At 37.2% G+C, this 20,933-nt stretch overlaps 2 long non-coding RNA genes across 2 annotated transcripts; both read right to left on the bottom strand.

The window, feature by feature from the left end:
- Positions 1-1,019: 1,019 nt before the first annotated feature.
- Positions 1,020-19,922, bottom strand: LOC109187101. The gene is made up of 3 exons (XR_002055223.1): positions 19,911-19,922; positions 4,609-4,617; positions 1,020-1,121 (listed from the first exon to the last, which is right to left on the bottom strand). It is a non-coding gene; the product is annotated as an uncharacterized LOC109187101 (long non-coding RNA).
- LOC109187100 lies at positions 1,570-2,057 on the bottom strand. Its single transcript, XR_002055222.1, has 3 exons — positions 1,968-2,057; positions 1,824-1,880; positions 1,570-1,701 (listed from the first exon to the last, which is right to left on the bottom strand). It is a non-coding gene; the product is annotated as an uncharacterized LOC109187100 (long non-coding RNA).
- Positions 19,923-20,933: the final 1,011 nt, after the last annotated feature.

Here is a 20,933-nt window from a genome sequence, read left to right as displayed (position 1 = left end):
TATAAAAAGTTGCAGCAGAGGTGACACGGCCAGGGACATGGCCATGTCCCTGGCCGTGTCCAAAACAGCAGTAGCTACTGGAATGCACAGAAAATACACGGCCACAGACACGGCCGTGCACTTGGCCGTGTCTTTTGGCCTACAAAAAGTCAGAATTTAGAACTATGGTCTTCATGAAAGTTGTATCCCTTCGAGTCTTCTTTCCAATAGCGCAATAATCACTTCATTTGGACATTCCTAAGCCTAGATATGGTCCAAAAACCAAACAGTGGTCAGTTTTGGATTGTAAGTTTGGAACTTCAACTCCAAGGATAATTATGAACCCTGTGGCTTCCTTTTTAGGCTTTGATGTCTGAATATTAGTTGTAGATCTTTGAGTCTTCTTTCTAATGGGACAAGAATCACATAATTTGGATATTTTTAGACCGAGATATGGCCCGAAAACAGAACAGTGGCCAATCCATGCGAGAATTTCAGCTTGTTGACACTTGTTCCACTTTTGCCTTGGTTTAATTTGTCCATATGATCAACACCATTGAAAACAACACTCTTTTGCTCCTTTGGAAGTGTTGCATCCATCTCCTTAGCTTCATCTTGGCTCCCCTTGACTCCAAATGCATCCAACATGATCTAAAATCCTTCATTTCTACTCAAAGATAATGAATTGTGCATAATGGATCAAATGAGCAAAATAAAGATCATTTTGAACAACATTGTGACACTTCATAAGCAAAACAAGGTTAAATATGAGGTAGACATGGGGTATAAATATGAACAATTATGCACTTATCATTGAGCATCTGCTACCTTTGTTTAAATAGAAGGGTAGCGAATAATATTAACGTATTAGTTTTTTAAAATCATCCGCTACCCTTCTTACGAAAGAAGGGTAGCAGATTGTAATAAATTTCTTAAAAAAAAAAAGAAATTCATGTTTATTTTTAAATCCCCCAATTTTTTTTAAAAAAAATCTTGTATGAAATTCAAGATAATACTAACCATCAACACAATATTATCAACAAACTATTAAAACACAATATTATCAACATACTATATATTAACACAATATTATCAACGTATTTTTAACCAAATACTATCAATACAATACTTTATATCAAAATCTCAAATACAGACATAGGCTCTTGGAAATTAATCCATGAAATAGGGACATCATAGATGTACAGTTGTAAAATAATATCTTACTGACAACCCAATGATGTAAACTACAATTTGCTGAAAATATGAAGTTTACAAATTTCTGCTAACCTGCATAATATTGATATAACGCTGGGTCTTCTGCAATTTAGAGACACTATCCAATCATCGTAGTTAAGTGTTTCTATATTAGCTAGCTCGCCATCAACATCTTTCCTCCATGTGCTCAGCATCTACATTGCCCTCATCCTATTATAGGGAGAAAAAGAAAATAAAATGAAAAATCACAGTACCATTATCACATCACAATCAATAATTATAACTCCAACCAATTCAAAAACAAATAATAATTGCGGAACATAAAATAAAGGAAAACGTAAATATTAAAAATTACCAAGGGGGGAAGGCATTCATTGGCATGCTTGCGGAGAACAGAAAACCCTCCATAGTACTTGTATCTGATGCCGTTAGAATCTTACAAAATGAGTGAACAATCCGCTTAGGTGGATCCAGGATGCATTCATCAGGACTGCTGGGCTCGGTTTGCTACAATTATCAATTTAATTTCAATCACAATACATAAACACAGAATATAACAATCATATTGATAATTCGGCTTGCAGATTCTCTATACCAATAAAAACAAAATGGATTGAGTAATTTGTTACATCTGCCTCTGGGAGTAAAGTGATCTGTGCATAGACTTCATCATTCTCTGCTTCTGCCTGTCAATCCAAAGCCAGAAAACAATGAAAATTTACTAACAATTACGAAACCCAATCAAACTGGTCAAAATGGAGAGAACAATGTACCAATAATTGAAGATTCACAACTCGACAAAGTATCTTCAAAGGAAAACCAAACTGAGAAATTTATTGAGTCAAAGCCTGGTTTGTAGACACCTCTAACTGCACAAAATTTTAGTATATCATATCATCAGATAACATCTTCTTTAGAGCTTCGAGATATATAGTGACTCGAATTCATAGAACAATTGAAGAAGAAGAAGAAATACTTGTTCTATGTGACCCTGGGGAAAGTAGTATAGTGCAAAAATCAAAATGAAACTGAGGGCATACTTAGTTACATACATATTTCTTGGGTTTGTTACCATAAAATACACTGGGGTGAAAAGTAATAAAATGCAACTGCATAAAGTCCAAAGATTCACTTATATGCCCAATGAGCTAATCTTTACTAGGTAATGCAGATAAAAGATTATACCACTATCTTCCAACATTCCTCTCTCTCAAAAAACATATTATAACTCATGCTAAAATTTCAAGAACAAGAAAACAAACTCACTTCAATTCAATGCATGATATATGATGATTAGTTTACAAAAACCGGACCTCTCAAGTGGAAATGTTTAGATTCCGGGAAGAAAATGAAAAACAGAACACAAGATGATGGCATAATCTGGTTCCTACAAGCAAACTTTGAGGATACAAGGAAACATGAGTTCCAAGATAACTAACCATCATAAGTCATTTCATTGCACTTTGCACAAACCTCAAATGAAACAGAAGATTAGTGCTAAAAAGGGAACTATAATCCATTCCATTGCACTTCTGATCATGATGGCAAACTAGGCAAGAAAAGTGTATTTTTTTTATCTAATGATTACAACTTTCAAATATTGTGTTATTTACCTGCAATTTAAGATATCAAGCAATGATTCTGCAACTAATATTAAATGATTCTTCAATATTATATATTTATATATTTTATTTTATATATTATATTATTCTTAATACATCAAAATCAATCTATTCATCAAACAACATATTTCATAATTAAAATATATATATGTAATTATAATCAATTAAAAATATCTAAATCAAATAAACAATTTACCAAAATACCTATCTCACACAACATTTATTAAAATTCAAAATAAAAATGTCAAAATTCAAAATAAAATAATAATAATCAAAATTCATAACCAAAATTGATACTTCTACTCATATTATTCATATATGCCATATATGCACTCATTACTATATAATCCCAACAAAAATAATAACAACAATAACAACTAAATTCATATTTTTACACATATTAGGGTATAACAAAAAAAAATTAACAACAAATAACTAAAAATTTGAAGTAAAATTTATAAAAATTAACATATATAATATATAATATTTATTACAATTATAATTAGAATTATACAAAATAATTTTAACAAAAAAAAAAAATAAAAATACCTGCATGCGTACGACTTCAGTAGTTCAGTTCGGTGTGGGCGGTGGCGGAATTCGCAGAAACGAGAACTGTGGCGGTGGCATTGTTGGTGGCTGATGAGAGAGGCGTCGTTGGAGTCTTAGCTTGGTGTCGGCGGCGGCATTTGATCGAGACTGAGGGAGCCGTGGTGGTGAGAGAGGCGATGTCAACGGCGTTGTGGGAGGCGGTGTCGACGGCAGAGGTGTGGTGAGGACGATGACAATGGCGGAGGTGAGGAGAGGTGATGAGGGCGAGGACAATAATGGCAGATCTGATCTGTTTTGAGGTGAGGAGAGGTGTTAGGGTTGAGGTGTGAGGCGTAGTCGTGGTAGATCTGGTTTGAGTGCTTTTTTATTTTTTCCAGATCTCGTTGGAGTCCTTAGCTTGGTGTCGGCGGCGACGTTTGATCGAGGCTGAGGGAGTCGTGGTGTCAGCGGCGTCGTGGGAGGATGAGGCCGGGAGGCGATGTCGACGGCGGAGGTCTGGTGAGGCGTAGCGGCAGTGTGGTGAGGTGAGGCGTTGAGGGCTGTCGTTGTGAGGGTGAGAGAGATGTTTTGAGGGTTTTTTGTTTTGTTTTTGTTTTTTGTTTTTTTGTTTTTTTTTCCAGATAAGGTTTCCTCTGTGCGGATAGTTATATTAATTAAAAATTAATATAATTATTCGCTACCTTTTCTAAGAGAAAGGGTAGCGGAAACTCTTTCCGTCTTTTTATTTTTTAAAAATCGCTACCCTTTTTTAAGAAAGGGTAGCGGTTTCTTATTGATTTATTTACAATTATGCCACCGTCCCTTTTTTTTTAAAACAACACACTACCCTTGTTTAAAAAAGGGTAGCCTAAAGTTATATTTCTTTGCTCCATTTTGTACTAGTGCCCGTGCCACCACGGCTCTAGCCGGCGGCCCTTCTGATGGGCCGCGGCTAGGGTAGCCCCTCTGATATGGTGCACACTGTGTTGTGCACCAGATGATGTTTCACCTGCAAAAATTCATCCAAAATGTCCAAAACAATCTCAACAACTCACAAACACATACTAAATCACTTCTAAGCATGAACACATCAAAAACTCATAGTTTCTACTCATTTCTACTCAAAACTAAGGCTTCACAGAGCCAAATTTAAAGAGGAATCCATGGGGTTATACCTCTTGTAGTATATTCTTCTTGCTTGGATCTCTTCTTCCTTTTTACCTAGCTTGAGCCTCCTTCACCACCTACACTTCCCAAACACACCTTCTACCTTAGCCTAGAACCTCAAAGACTAAAGGAAACTAGAAGAGAAAAGAGGCTAGAAATGAAGGATGAACAAGCTTACTATGGTGTTGATTCTCTTCTTGTTCTTGGCAAACAAAATGGTGAGGAAGAGGCAAAGAATGAGATCAGGAAAATAAGATGAAATAAGGTGGTTTATATAGGGTTCAAAACCTTAGGATGATTCACAATGATTGGTTGAGGGCAAAGGGGTAATTCCACAAGCTAAAAGATGAATCAAGAATGGATTTTGGATGTCTTGTGGTCCACCATGCAACATGAACCATAGGCTAGAAATGCTATTTTTTATTACTTTGGGGTTGAAAGTGAATTTTCTCAAAAGCTATATGGATGAACATTTGTTAAAAAAAAATCCTTTTTGAATTCTCCCGGTCTCACTCAGATAAAAATTCTCGAGTTAAATCTTGGTACGCGAAGTACCCGGAAACTTAGAGATTTTCGAATAGAATTCATGTCTTCGGTGTCGAATTAATTTTAAAATGTGACGAAATTATTTTATTTAAACACCGATTGATCGCAAAAAAATTTTAATGGAGTGAAAAAAACTACTTTAAGATTTCTTAATACTGAATTTATAAAATGAAATTTTTAGATTGTTACACTCAAGTTCATTTGAAAAAAAAAAAATTCCATGAATTAAACAAAGCATATTTTAATTTTCTTCCACTTTTAAGATTTCTAGTTTATTGAAAAAAATTAGCGAACCAAACACCCCGTTCTCATTCCCATCTTATTATTATTATTATTATTTTGATGTAAACCACAATGTGGTTCGGGTCTTTCTCTGTCCGTTTAACGGTCCAGGTCCACCCGATTCGCTCTGAGAGGCACAGAAGCTGACCCAATGGAAATTATCACTTGTGGGAATTGAATCCGATTTATCCCAGAATTCTCCCTCACAAAGAGGGCAAATTATGCTGTGCATCCATATGCACCATGCCATGCATGGTGCATACGGATGCAAAAACGACGTCGTTTTATTAAAAACGCGCGTCTCCCCTTAAAAAAAAATTCAGGTTCGATTCCCAGCAACAACATATGAACTAAAATTCCAGAATCGATGAACTATAATTCCAGAATCGATGAACTATAATTCCAGAATCTATGAACTAAAATTCCAGAATCTAATCTATGAACTAAAAATTCCAGAATGAATGAACTAAAATTCCATAATCTATGAACTAAAATTCCATAATCGATGAACTACAATTCCAGAATCGATGAACTATAATTCCAGAATCAATGAACTAAAATTCCATAATCTATGAACTAAAATTCCAGAATGAATGAACAACATAATGTTGTTGCTGTGAATCGAACCTGAATTTTTTTTTAAGGGGAGACGCGCGTTTTTAATAAAACGACGTCGTTTTTGCATCCGTATGCACCATGCATGGTGAATACGGATGCACAGCATAACTACTCCATAATAAGTGTGAATGAAGGTTATACCCTTCATTTATGTCAATTTTTTCCGTTAAATTTTTTTTTTTTGTACATTATGTAATAAAAGTTGTACTATACAATATTTTGGACAAATATAACCTTACTATTATAACTTCCGTTATCTTTTCCACTATTGTTACTATGCACATGAATCCACCATATATTTTCTTATCTTCTTTGATTCGCAGGTCTAAGAGTAATTAGTAAAAGAAAGAGGGATTTTGAACTTTGCAAGTCTGAGAGTAAAGAAAAGTCAATATTGAGATTACTGAATTGTCCATTTATTTAACACCAATTTGACGGAACAACAAACGGAGGACTAAATTGAACAAAAACACAACAGTTTAAGACTACATTAGGTCACCAAAATCGTTTAAATTATGACGAAATTGAGAAAATCACTATAATCGAGGACCATTTTGGGTATTAACTAAAAAAAAATAATACTAATTTGTGTTGCGATTATATTGATTGAGTAATTCTGGTGGTGAATGTAATGATAATTACATTACAAATACTACTTATAACCATACAGTATGGTATTATCATATTTAATTAGTTTTTTTTTTTTTTTGTTTAAAAAAAAAAAACTTTGTCTCATTACATTATTAACTTTCATTTGCTTGATACAATTAGTCATCCATTTAAATTTAACATATAAAATACTAACATGCAATTTCATCATTCAATTATAAGAGTTTATCAGTATGGATAGCAATCGGGCGGGGACTATACTCCTCGCGTCCCCGTCCTCGAAACCTGACTCCATCCGCGTCCCCGTCCCTATCTCCGCAGGGAATTGAAAATCGTTTCCATCCTCGTCTCCACTCTTAGTCAAAATCTTAAATTAATTAGTGTAATTTTTAATATAATTTTAAAAACTAAAACCTAAGTCTTAAGTTAAAAAGTAATATATATATATATATATATATATATATATATATATATATATATATAAAATTTGGGGACGGGGCGGGGTATCGCCATCTCCATTTTTCGTTTCTCGAAATTTTCTTCATCCCAGTGAGAGAAATTAGATGTTCCTATTTATAGTGAGAGAAATTAGATGTTGGGCAAGAGGTTTAAATTACATTTTAACTTTTTTTTTTATTAAACAATTGAATAGCAACATTCACTACTGGAAATTATGGAATTTCCAACCACCTGAAAATGATCTTAAATTAAGTTGATACCAAAAAGTCCAAAAAGTGGTCAGAAATAACAACAAAAGTTTTTTTGGATACCAAAAGTGGTCGGAACAAGACTTTCAACTTGATTTAAGATCACTTTCAAGTGGTCGGAAATTTCATAATTTCCCGTAATGATTTTAAATGAATGATTAATTGTGACAAATAATTTAAAGTCAAGAATGTGATTAAATAAAATTAAAATAATATGACTAAATACAATAATAATGTCATAATAGTCAAAAACAAAAAGTAAAATTTATTCTTATTTGATATTTATCGAATATTACATCTTAATCCATATTATTTAGTATTTACATATTAAGAACTAGTATTTTAGGTAAACTAAAATCTTCAATACAAAAAATAAAGGGCGGGAACTGAATAGGTGGTAATAAATTTAAGTAATTAATCATATGATAGTTACGTTGTACGTGAAAGTAAGCAATGATCGTGATAGAGTCATTTACACTTTTGGGAAAAGAGTTCTTTACACTTTTGTTTCATGATCATAGAGTTCTACTAATTATACATTTAGATCTTACTTCCTCACTTTACTTTTTGATGTGGTAAACAACGAAAGACTATTTTCATCATGTAGGTTATAGAAAAGTGTTCACATAAAAAATTTAATAGTGGAGTAGAAGTTAAGAGTAAAAAATGAGAATGTACACAATATTTTTAATTTCATGATTATAATTGACTAACTCTGTAATCAGATGGATCGGAAGAGAAGAGAGAAGAAGAGGTGGAGAGGAGTGAATTGCTTATTCTGTGTTCAAGATTAAACGATATATATAGTCTAAAATATAACTAGTCTAACCCAATTTCAGCCATAAACAGAGCAAAAATGGCAGAACATAAGAGAGAACATTGACCACGAAAAATAATAAGAAGATTAATCTGGCCATGTAAATTATTTTGGACGAAAAAACTTCTACAAAAAATAATTATTCTGGATGGACGAAAATCTCAAAAAAATAAAATAAAGGGTGAATAAAAAATGGTGGCACACCACACGCATGCAAACTGAGCCAAGTCAAGCGGGCGGCGCGTGCATTTTCCCCCTTACTTTCTCTCCAAAATATTTCAACCTTCCCTAAAAAATTTGTTATTTAAAAAGTGAGTAACAGACATGGACGGAGTTACTATGGGGGCAGCTGCCCCCACTCCCCTCACTCCACCCCACCGCATTATATATATATGTATGTATATATATACATATATATAGCATTAAATGATATATAAAATCTATATTTATGTTTATATATATATATATATATATATATATATGTATGTATATATATATATATATATATTAATAGTTTAAGTAGCTTATTTAGTTGAATTGAATTCTAAATTTGATATATTAATTATTAAAACCTATATGGTTATAGGTTCAAACCTCATTAACACCCTTTTTTCTTATCTTCACTTGTTTATTTTATCTCTTTCATTCCTTCCCAGTTAAATTAAATATTTTTTTAGTCTACTTTTATGAATAATTTAATTAACGAATTAAATGTTTTTTTAGTTTACATTTTATGAATCATCTAATTAATGTAGTATACAACTATATTATACTTCATTGTATTTGAATTAATTCAGAAAAATTTAAAGTTGATCTAACTAAAAAAAATTAAAATTAAAAAGTATTTATGAATATAGTGTTATCTAATTGATTATGTTTCATATTTCGTCCTAAATATTTTCACATTTTTACCCACTCAAGTATATTTTTGACTCCGACTATGCTCTAACTATTGTGTAATCTATAAAAAACATTCTATTGTAATTTATAATGTATTTTGTATTTTACCCTTATTATAACTGTATGATATTTTGTAATTGACATTTCTATAGTCATTTAAACTCCATCCCCACTCAAATAATTTTCTAGCTCCGTTCCGGTAAAAGACCCATTTAAAAATAATGTGGGACAACAAACCACTTGGATATCGCAGTATTGAATGTATGTTTCTCCAACAATATTCACATTTGGCCATGGAGTATTATTTTTGTTACGATATGGGAAATAAATGTAGCATGACTTGTAATCCAAATGCTTGGATTTTATTGGCTTGAGAATATGTGTAGTATTTCTGGGTTTTGCTAGATAAATGTTCAGTATGGCCAGGGGGCACGTCGAAGTCCGATCCATTAGTGGGTGCAGGATGTTTTGCCGGCGTCGTACGGCGGAGGGTGGTTGGAGGCTAGGCCTTGCAGACAGATTTGACGGCGAGACAAAAGGAGGACAAGTGGGCGTTGGTGGTCGTTATCTCCCCGTCACATTATATTGCACGGCAGCGGGTGATGTGGGGGTCTCCACTCTCCACCCAAACGAAACTGGTTGGAGTTTAGGTTCGAATTTCCTACGATGGGATATCAGAGATTTTGATGTTGGAACCTAGGAAATTATAAAAGATTCTATGAAAATATTTTCACAAATTCTATAGAGATACTGTATTTAAAAAATAAATAAATAAAAAAAATAACAGTGTGAAGAGGGAAAAAGAAAAAAAAAAGTTAAAGGGTTTATATTTTTTGAATTGTTAGATATGTGCATGGATTTTGATTCAAGTCCTTTTGAATTGTTAGATATGTGCATGGATTTTGATTCAAGATCGAAGACTTGATAGTTCGAAGATAGCAGGGGTGAGTTGAGCTAAAAGAGGACAGAGTATATCGTATTATCGTATAGTTTGGGTTTACCATTCGATGTCTTGGAAATAATGAACCAAAGTCGATTTAATATCACAAAATAATATTTATATATACACACGAAAGTATATAAAATATTATTCGATATATATCCGAAATATATGTATACACACAAATATATATATAGGGATGCAATCAGGTGGGAATAAGTCCCCAGGAGGGAATATGCGAACGAATCCGCGCGCGACACGTGTCCAAATCTAATAAATTAAAAAAATGCGATGACATTTTCGTAAATAATTGAACATCGAAGTGCAAGTAAAATCACTTACAAGTGCACCTACTTTCACCTATAAGTGCATGTAATTTTGCCTTGTTAACATTCACTTCCCGCAAACATTCATACACCTGGGTGCACCTACTTATAACTATAGGTGCAATTATTTATAACTATAGGTGCAACTACTTATAACTATATGTGCACCTACTTTCACCTATAAGTGCATGTAATTTTGTCTGTTTAACATTCATTGATCTGAGTTCAGCGGGTAGTAATACCCCTGAAAATCACCCGCAAACATTCATGCACCTAGGTGCAACTACTTATAACTATATGTGCAATTACTTAGAATTATAGGTGCTACTATTTATAACTATTGGTGCACTTAGTATTGATACTCAGTGTAAATTTTTACTTGCACCTATAATACATTTTACATGCACTTGTAATACATTTTACTTGCACTTTGATATTCAATTATTTACGAAAATGCCACCGCGTTTTTTTTTTAAATCAGTGTTTCTCATCCATTAGATCTGGAAACGTGGACGGACAGAATCCATTCCTATTTCGCGCCTGGGCGAAGCATATATATATATATATATATATATATATATATATATATATATATATATATATATATATATATATATGTGTGTGTGTGTGTGTGTGTGTGGGGATTTGATTTGCCCCTACTTAAAATGTCATTTTAATGCTATTTTTCCAACACAATACAATATATACCTTTATATATGTTCATTGTTAGTATACTATAAATTTATTTTAATATATGATCATTTTAATGCATTGCAAGTCAAAATAAATTTATAATGCACTAAAAATAAACTCGTATCATGTGCATCTTGCTAGTGAATCATCACATATGGTATAAACATTGCTAAAAGAGTAACATGGGCAAAGGCATAGAAAAGCCCAGAAGCCTGGGAAGCGCAGTCTAAGGCTAGGTGGTAGTTGAAAAGTATTTAATTGTCCATATTTTTACCTTAAATTTTTGGAAAGCAAGAAAATGACTTCTGGAAAATGTTTTCTGGAAAATGAGTCATTTTCCGAAAAATATTTTCCTTTCCAGTGTTTGGTTGCATTATGGAAAACTGTTTTTCTGTGTTTGGTTCATTTTCTGGAAAATGAGTAGAATTGTATAATTAAACATTTTAATTATTTTATTTAGAATATTACAACATGTATAATAATATATAATAATATAATATTAATTTTAAATATAATAAAAAATAGCTAAGTTTTTCAAAAAAAAAAAAAAACTAATAATATATCAAAAATATTATGGTGGTGGTGGTGGTGGTGTAGTGGTAGTGGTGTTACTCGTTATATAATAATAATAATAATAATAATAATAATAATAATAATAATAATAATAATAATAATAATAACAACAACAACAACAACAACAACAACAACAACAACAACAACAATAATAATAATAATAATAATAATAATAATAATAATAATAATAATAATAATAATAATAATAATAATAATAATTGGTGGTGGTATGACGGTGGTGGTGTGGTGGCGGTGGTATGGTGGTGGTAGCGACGGTGGTGGTTGCGGTGGTATGGTCGTGGAGGTGGCGGCGGCGGCGGTGTGATGGTGGTGGCGGTGGTTGCGGTGGTATGGTGGTGGCAGCGGCGACGGTGGTTGCGGTAGTATGCTGGTGGTGGCGGCGACGACGGTAGTGGTGTTTGTGTGATGGTGGTGGTAGTATGACGGTGGTGGCAGTGGTCGTGTGGTTGCGGTGGTGGTGGCGGCGACGGTGGTTGCGGTGGTATGGTGGTGGTGGTGGCGGCGATGGTTGCGGTGGTATGGTGGTGGTGGTGGCGGCGGCGGCGGTGGCGGTATGATGGCGGTGGTGGTGGTGGCGGTGGTATGATGGTGATGGCGGTGGCGGTGGTATGGTGGTAGTGGTGGCGGCGATGGTGGTTGTGGTGGTATGGTGGTGGTGGCAGTGGTAGCGGCGACAGTGGTTGTAGTGGTATGGTGGTGGTGGTGGTGGCGGCGACGGTGGTTGCGGTAGTATGGTGGCGGTGGTTGCGGTGGTATGGTGGTGGCGGTGGTATGGTGGTAGTGGTGGCGGCGATGGTGGTTGCGGTGGTATGGTGGTGGTGGTGGCGGCGGCGGTGGTGTGAAGGTGGTGGCGGTGGTATGTGGTGGTGGTGGCGGTGGTATGGTGGTGGTGATGGTGGTGGTAGTGGTTGCGGTGTTGGTGGTGGTTGTGGTGGTGGTGTGATGGTGGCGGGGGTATAGTGGTGGTGGCGGCGGCAATAGTGGTGGTGATGGTGGTATGGTGTTGATGATGTTGGTGGTGGTGTGATGTTGGTGTAAAAGTTGGAAAATGACTTCCCCCCAAAAAAAGGGGAAGTCATTTTCCTCCAAAACAAGCCTATTTTCCAAAGTCAACGGAAAATGATTTCCGTTGACTTGATTTTCCAGGCACATCCAAACACTGAAAACTTGGAAAATGATTTCCAGAACTCATTTTCCAGGTTTCCAAACACACCCTAAATCATTTTATTCATAAATCATTCCAAACTCATGGGATCATGATTAATTTGTGTTATTTTGCTTTTAGGAACACTTATCCACAAGAAGTAAGGAGTTGGAAAGCTTTGGAGAATTGGAGGCAATCACGCCGTGAAGTATGCCCCTGCGAGCCAAGTTTGCTAGTTGCTATCATGCGAACTGCCATTCCGTGAGGGGGCTCGTGAAACAACTCTCAGCGATCAGCTTCTGCCAGTGGCGAAGTCAGAAAGTTGGGGTGGGGGGAGGGGGTAAATTTATAGGAAAAATTTATCATCTTAATTGATATTAGTACCAACCGCACAATATATCATATATGATTGTGCCAATTATTATTGATAATTATTTTTAATTATACTATGTGCAATAATATATGAAATATATAATTATATGAGTACGATCGTTAAGATTGTCAAACATTACTTTTGAATTTTTTACATAACACACAAATTATACAATAGTAAAAAATAGAAAAAATTATACTTTTAATCACTAAGTTATAGGGAAATTGAAGAATTCATAATTATTAGTCGTGCTTACTTTTCGTCCCTAAAATATACTCCGTAATTGATGTTGAAAATTTCATCTCTTTACTAACAAAACATTAGGAATGAAGTATTGCTTAGAAAGGAAGAGTGACCACAACCTATTATTAAAAGGATGAAATTTGCAACGTCAATTATAGCTTAGGGACGAAAAGTGAACACGATCAACAATTATGGACGAATTCTACAATTATCCCATAACTTAGGGACGAAAAATGTAACTTTCGAGTTTATTTAATGTATACATAATATATTATTTAAAAAAAAAAAATTCGGAGGAGACCAAAAGTGTAATTTATCCATATTATAATAATATATACCTGACGGTAATAATGTTACCGGTAATAATAATATTATAATAACGCTTTGTGAGAGAGTAACAATAGTTGTATTGCTTTTGTCTCAGTATAGAAAATACAATGTCTTTGTCCAGCGTATTGAACGTCCCGCTCCAAGCTGAGGGGATCCCCTACTTATACAAAAGCTGCTAACGGTAACAACATGAAGCATAAATAGGGAGCTAAGCCATTAATTCTCTCTCATCAATTGTGACATCAATGGTGGCTTCAATGACAGTAAAGATGACAGCCGTTGGAATTCTGCCCGTTGGAGTTTTGCCCGTTGGGTTTCCATGTGGTGTCGGGTCAGATGCTGCTTATGATCCGGGTCGGGCGCCAGCACCATTCCATGTGGTGTCGGGTCAGATGCTGCTTATGATCCGGGTCGGGTGCCAGCACCATTATCCTGTCACCAGTCCCCCCTACTCCTGAGTCTATGGATGTGTTTGAGTTGACTAGGGAGTAAGACTGAATTTTCTTGATATCGTGCAGAATCTCGGTTGATCCCGAGTATGTGATTTTATTTTCCAAATCACACATGAATTTTTTTTTATGCTGGTCGAGACGGGCTGCGGCTTAGGCTGGCCGAGGTGCGTGCCTCTGGCCGATCGTTCGTGGCCGAGGTGCGTGCCTCCGGCCGATCACGGCCGAGGCGTCGCCTCGGTCGATCGTGGCCGAGGCGTCACCTCGGTCGATCGTGGCCGAGGCGAGCTCCAGCCCTTTTTATTTTATTTTTTACGGACAAGCTGAGGCGCCGCCTCGGCTAGTGGCCGTGACGCGCACCAGGGCCTGGCCGAAGCGTGCGCCTCAGGCCCCCGGCCGAGGCGCTGCCTCAGTCGGTGGCCGAGGCGCTCCCTCAGTCGGTGGCCGAGGCGTGCGCCTCAGGCCCTAGGTCGAGGTGCTGCGCCTCGGCCAATGGTCGAGACGCGTGCCTCGGGTGACCGAGGTGCGCGCCTCAGGCCTTTTTGCGGCTCGGCTTGAGGCGCCGCCTCAGTCGTGCCTTGGGCCGAGGCGTGCGCCTCGGCCTTGGTTTTTTTTTTTTTTTTTTTTTTTTTTTTTTTTTTTTTTTTTTTTTTCTTTTTTCTACAATGCGGCGTCGGCCGGCTTTTGGTTTATCGAAGGTGGTGCTGAGAACCTTTTATTTGAGCAAAGTAACCTGGGCAGACCATGATTACAAAATATTGTTTACAGGTCTGGGCGGACCACGACTACAAAATATTACTTATAATATCTAATTAAATGTTCTGAGTTACATACCCGATCGATCATCCTTGCAGATGGTGTGGACTTGTAGGTCCTTTCCGCCAATCTTTTTGCATGCTTTTACGTAACAACTGCGTGCTGCTCGCTGGTCTCCTCTGACGACTCCTATCCCACTCGGAGTAGGGAACTTCATACACAAGTGTTCCACCGACACCATGGCCTTGAGGTCCTCCAGTGCCGGTCTCTCCAAAATGATGTTGTGCACACAAGTGAGTCTTACCACGATGAATTCCACGTCAAGTTTGCGAATGTTAGGGCTCGTGCCTATCTCCACTGGTAAGACCACTAACCCCTCCGCTTCCACTGAATCACCCGTAAATTCAGAGAGTGGGGTACGTACTTCTTTGAGCTGGTTCCTAGGTATCCTAACTTGGTGAAGGCATCGTAATACATCACATTGACTGAGCTTCCCGTGTAGACTAAGATGCGGCGGACAATGACATTGTTGACGTCCATCTCAATCACCAGGGCGTCATGATGGGGTAACGGGCCCTCTGGGAGGTCATCATTAGAGAAGGTGATGGCCTCCTGTCTCTGTTTCTCTTCTCTAGGAAGACTCACCACTTCTCCCACGTATAGCTGCCGGCTCCACTTCTTTCTTTCCGCAGGTGTGTCACCCCCTGCGGGTCCACCATAGATAAAGTGTATGGTGTGCTTCTTTTGTCGTTTGGGCGCCACCCCGATTTCTTTCTCGCTATCATTCTGCTCAGATATTTGGTCGTGTTCTCTTTTTTTGGCGTTCGAGGTGGACGGCTCGGTGCCATCCTCATTCCTCCCGACATTTTTTTTGGTGGATTGTGTTGCGGCTGTTGCTGCTGCTTGGATCGCTTGACGAAATGTCGGAAGTAGCCCTGCTGGATGAGTTCTTCTATTTGTCTCTTCAAAACGTGACACTCATCCGTATCGTGGCCGGTTTGCCTATGAAACCTGCAGTACTTTGTTTGGTCCGCCTTCGGGGAGACCTTCATGCACTCCTCGGGGAATTCTACCATTCCCATCTTCTCATCTTGCTTTAGAATGACACTGACGGGATAGGTAAGAGGAGTTAAATTATGCAAGGGGACCAGGCGAGGTCGTTCGTGGTCTCGGCCTTTCCCTGCGGTCGGGTGGTTCGAGAGTGGTGCCTGGCTGGGTGGACCCGCTTTCCCAGGCTTCCCACCTTTCCTACCATCATCTTTGTCCTTCTTCTTCCTGTCGACGTCCTCTGCTTCGGGATAGCGGCTAGCCGTCCTTATCAGATCTTCTTAAGAGCGGGGGTGGTGGGCGTTCAGCTGCTTGTGGAAATACCCTGATCTTAAGGCATGGATAAATATCGGGATCGCCGCCTTGGAGTCGAAGTCGTAGACATTATTAACTTCATTTTTCCATTTTATCAGGAAGTCTTTGAGGCTCTCGCCTCTATCTTGCTTCACTACACAGAGGTGAGAGAAGGGTTTCTTACGCTGTATGCTACCGGAGAAGTATGTCAGGAAGCTCTTGGAAAACTCCCAAAAGTTTTGGATCGACCCATCCGGGATGGTGTTGAACCAGTCTTGGGCCGCTCCATCCAGGGTGGACAAGAACGCTCGGCACATGATGACGTCCCCTGCCCGATCATGACCACAGTAGCCTTGTACCTCGTCATGTGGACACGTGGGTCAGTGACCCCCGTGTACTCCTTGATGGCGGGCAACCTAAAGTCCCTCGGCAAAGGTACGTTCATGATGCTTGGGGAGAATGGTGCTGCCATCCGTACCTCGGGTTCCGGCGACTGCTCCCGTGCCTCCACCCTTCTTGCTAACTCCTCGATTTTTCTCTGCAGCTTCTCGACCAGGGCCGACTCGTTAGGGTGCCGGCGCGGGGCCGGCTACCGTTTCTCCAAGTGTCGGTGTGGAACCCGGTCATCAACGCGTTGCTTCCACGCCGAGTGCCAACGCGGAGCCGGCTCTTCGACGCGTCGCTCCTCCAAGTGTCGACGTAAGGCCGACTCATCAACGTGTTGGCGTGGGGTCGGCTCCCGAGACTCGCCCACCTTCTCTGTGGGTGATCTCTCGGCTTCTCTGTTTTAGTGTTGGCGAGGGCCTCTGGTAGAGGACCCCTCGGCCCGTGATCCTAATCTTTGTTGCACGGGCGCCCTCTGTCCCAATCGTTCTGGTGCAGATTGGGAAGGGCCTGGTTGTCGTCTGGCCGGTCCACTTCTTTGGGTCTCCACCCCTATTTCCTGGGGCCGCGGGGGCACTTGGCCTTGCAGTCCCACTGCCACCTGATTTAGCGTCGTCGTCACTGCTTGCTGAATGACATCGGCGGTCGCCTGGAGGTTCACGACTTGGTTCACCCCTCCATTGTTGAGTTGGTCTCGAAGGTCCCCGGGCCTCCCGTTGTTGAGCTGTTCTCGGAGGTCCCCTCCGCGATTGTTGGTGAGTTGGTCCCGGAGGTCACTTGAGGCATTGCCATTGTTCACGTTGCGGGAACCGTGGGAGCTGCGGGACACCATTCTTTCAAGCTTGCTGTTGAAAGAGGAAAAGAGTTGTGTGTCGTCGCCTGCTTGAGTGTTGGACTCAGGCTCTCAATGAAAGCACCAATGACGGTAATAATGTTACCGGTAATAATAATATTATAATAACGCTATGTGAGAGAGTAACAATAGTTGTATTGCTTTTGTCTCAGTATAGAAAATACAATGTCTTTGTCCAGCGTATTGAACGTCCCCCTCCAAGCTGAGGGGATCCCCTACTTATACAAAAGCTGCTAACGGTAACAACATGAAGCATAAATGGGGAGCTAAGCCTTTAATTCTCTCTCATCAATTGTGACATCAATGGTGGCTTCAATGACAGTAAAAGTGACAGCCGTTGGAATTCTGCCCGTTGGAGTTTTGCTCGTTGGGTTTCCATGTGGTGTCGGGTCAAATGCTGCTTATGATCCGGGTTGGGTGCCAGCACCATTCCATGTGGTGTCGGGTCAGATGCTGCTTATGATCCGGGTCGGGTGCCAGCACCGTACCATTATCCTGTCAATACCTATATATCTACTAAAAATGGGGAGTGGGGTGGGGGAGCCATGGCCCCCCTACCACAAGGGGTGGCTCCGCCCCTGGCTTCTGCTATCACGAAGTGATGAGCTTTGTGAGACCAAGTTCCAGCAGGTAAGCCAAGTTATGCCGTCACGCAATTCATCAAGCCAAGTTCAATGAGCTATCTTCTGCTGCCACCAAGACCATCATGTCGTGACGGGCTTCGTGACACGCTAGTTCCTGTGTGTAAATAGCAGAATTTTGTTATTTCTCGAGAGTTCCGAACATCACACGAACCCTAGCTATTTCTTTTACACTTTTGAAACTTGTATCGAAGGTTCTACACTTGAATTTCAATAGATAAGTTTTATTTTCCTTTTATCTCTTTATCTTTCAATGTTGATGCTTTACACTTGTGGCTTCTCATGTCATAAAATAGTCACTTTGATCAAACCAAAATAGCCACTTTATAATGCTTATATACTAGCCACCTTAAAAGATAATTAAAGAATACATTTACAACATCTTTATTTTTAACGGTTGAAATTATAATACACTACTACTATGTCATAAGCTAAGAGTATTTTTTTCTAATGTAAAAAATAAAATTGTGCTTTATCATATAGGAAAAATAATGCAAAGTACCTATAGGACCTTATAGCTCCTAATAATTATTTTATGTACAAGAGAGAGAGTAATGGGATTAGGCAAATTATTGTGTGCACTATGCATAACAAAACGTACATTTTTAATATACTAAATGTAGATTATTTGTGTACTGAATGTATATTATATAATACAATGTACACTCAGTATACAAATAATGTACATCCCCTGAATACAATGTACAATTTTAATATACTAAAAGTACATTATTTTTGTTAATTTAATATTGATTTAAAAAAAGTGGGATCATAGTTTTTATTTATTTATTTTTCTTTCTTCAATAATATACGGTAAAGATATGTTTCGGGAGTTTTATCCCATAAAAATAACTTATCATTTTCTTTTATTATATTATTGCACTATTACAGGAAGCAATGTCAGTACATAATACCTGAAAGTGTCATGAACTAATTATTCTAAAATTTAAATTGAATATTTACCATAATAAATTTTATTGATATAATAATATTAAACAAGATATTTATTATTTTTTTAATTATATAATTATCACATTTGAACTAAACCATTAACTGAGGCTCTTTAAGCAGGTGAGGATGTGACCAAGCAGCAGACCAAAATGGTACCAACACCCAAATGTATTGCTTCAGGCGAAATTTGAGTTGCAATCATGTGGTCTGTGGGTCTTATCTAACATCCATGTAGAAATAAAAATGTTTGAAAATTTCTGCTTAATTGATTATCCTTATCCTTGCAATACTCTCTCACTTTCAAAAATGGCTCACACTTTCACGTCATCAACTTTTTAATTTTTTTCACTATTTTTTTGTTTTTACATCCCTACAATATTCTCCCACTTTCAAAAGTGGTCTCACCTTCATATATACTAGTATTTGCCCCGTGCGATGCACGGATAAAAATTTATAAGTATTGTTGTAATGTTATGATACATAGTAGAATTAATTTTAGAGTTAATACCCAAAATCGTCCTTGCCTATAGTGGTTTTTCTCAATTTCGTCCTAAACGACTTTGGTGACCTAATATTGTCCCAGACTTTTGTGCTTCGCTCAATTTAGTCCTCCATTTGTTATTCCGTCAAATTGGTGTTAAATAAATGGACAATTCAATAATGTCAATATTGATCTCTCTTTACTTTCAACTTGTGAAGTGCGAAATTCATCTTTCTTGTACGAATTACACCCAGAATTACTCCCGGACCTGCAAATCAAATTTTATATTCGCAGTTTTAGGAGTAATTCTGGGAGTAATTTGTAAAAAAAAAAGGATTTCGCAGTTCACATGTCTATGAGTAAAGAGATGCCAATATTAAAATTACGGAATTGTCTATTTATTTAACACCAAATTGACAGAATAACAAATGAGGAACTAAATTGAGCAAAAACACAAAAGTCTGGGACGATATTAGGTCACCAAAATCGTTTAGGACAAAATTGAGAAAAACCACTATAGTCGAGGACGATTTTGGGTATTAACTCATTAATTTTATTAAAAATGTAAGTTTAGTTATACATTGTAATATTTAAATGTTAAAGACAATATATAACAAAAAGTGCATTCATATTGCTAACCTCATTTGCAATAATGATCTTACAAAGTTAAACGGACAGAGAAAGACCCGGACCACCTCGTGGTTTACATAAAAAAAAATAATAATAATGATCTTACAAGTCTATTAATATGCATTCACAGTTAGGCGGAAAATTTTTTTCCCTACTTAATTTTACTTTACCTAACTTTCTTTGTAAATAAATTATTAAAATACTAATCAAAATTACAAACTATTAAAAAGTTAGTACATATTATATAATCAAAATTAATATATAATACTCGTAGAAATTAATTCATGATTACATGAATTTATAAATTTGTACGTATTTTTTTTTATCTTGCATCTTTGTGTTGTATAAACTCAACAATCTCTTTCATATATATATATATATATATATATATATATATATATATATATATATATATATATATATATATATATATATAAAGACTTATGATGATTATTAAGTTCCTAAACCTTTGATATTCCATAACTCTTAAATGCACAAAATGGAGGGAAATTTTTTTTACCTTGATTCTGCTATATTATATATAGAGATAATAACAAAATAATAATAAAATAATTAATAAAAATAATAAAAAAGTACACAAAAAGCTGTCTTTTGCAGGTTTACAAGCTTTCTAATTAAGGGTGTGTTTGGAAACCCGGAAAATGATTTCTGGAAATCATTTTACTGGTTTTTGGTGTTTGGCTAGGCAAGGAAAGAGAAGTCAACGGAAAATAACATGTGGTCAATGGAAAATAACTCATCTTTTACAAAAAAATGACTTCCTTTCTTTTTTTGGAGGAAAGTCATTTTC

The sequence above is a fragment of the Ipomoea nil genome, unplaced genomic scaffold (assembly GCF_001879475.1).
Source record: "Ipomoea nil cultivar Tokyo-kokei standard unplaced genomic scaffold, Asagao_1.1 scaffold1416, whole genome shotgun sequence".
Taxonomy (NCBI): Eukaryota; Viridiplantae; Streptophyta; class Magnoliopsida; order Solanales; family Convolvulaceae; genus Ipomoea; species Ipomoea nil.
This window is presented reverse-complemented; position numbering and strand designations above follow the sequence as displayed.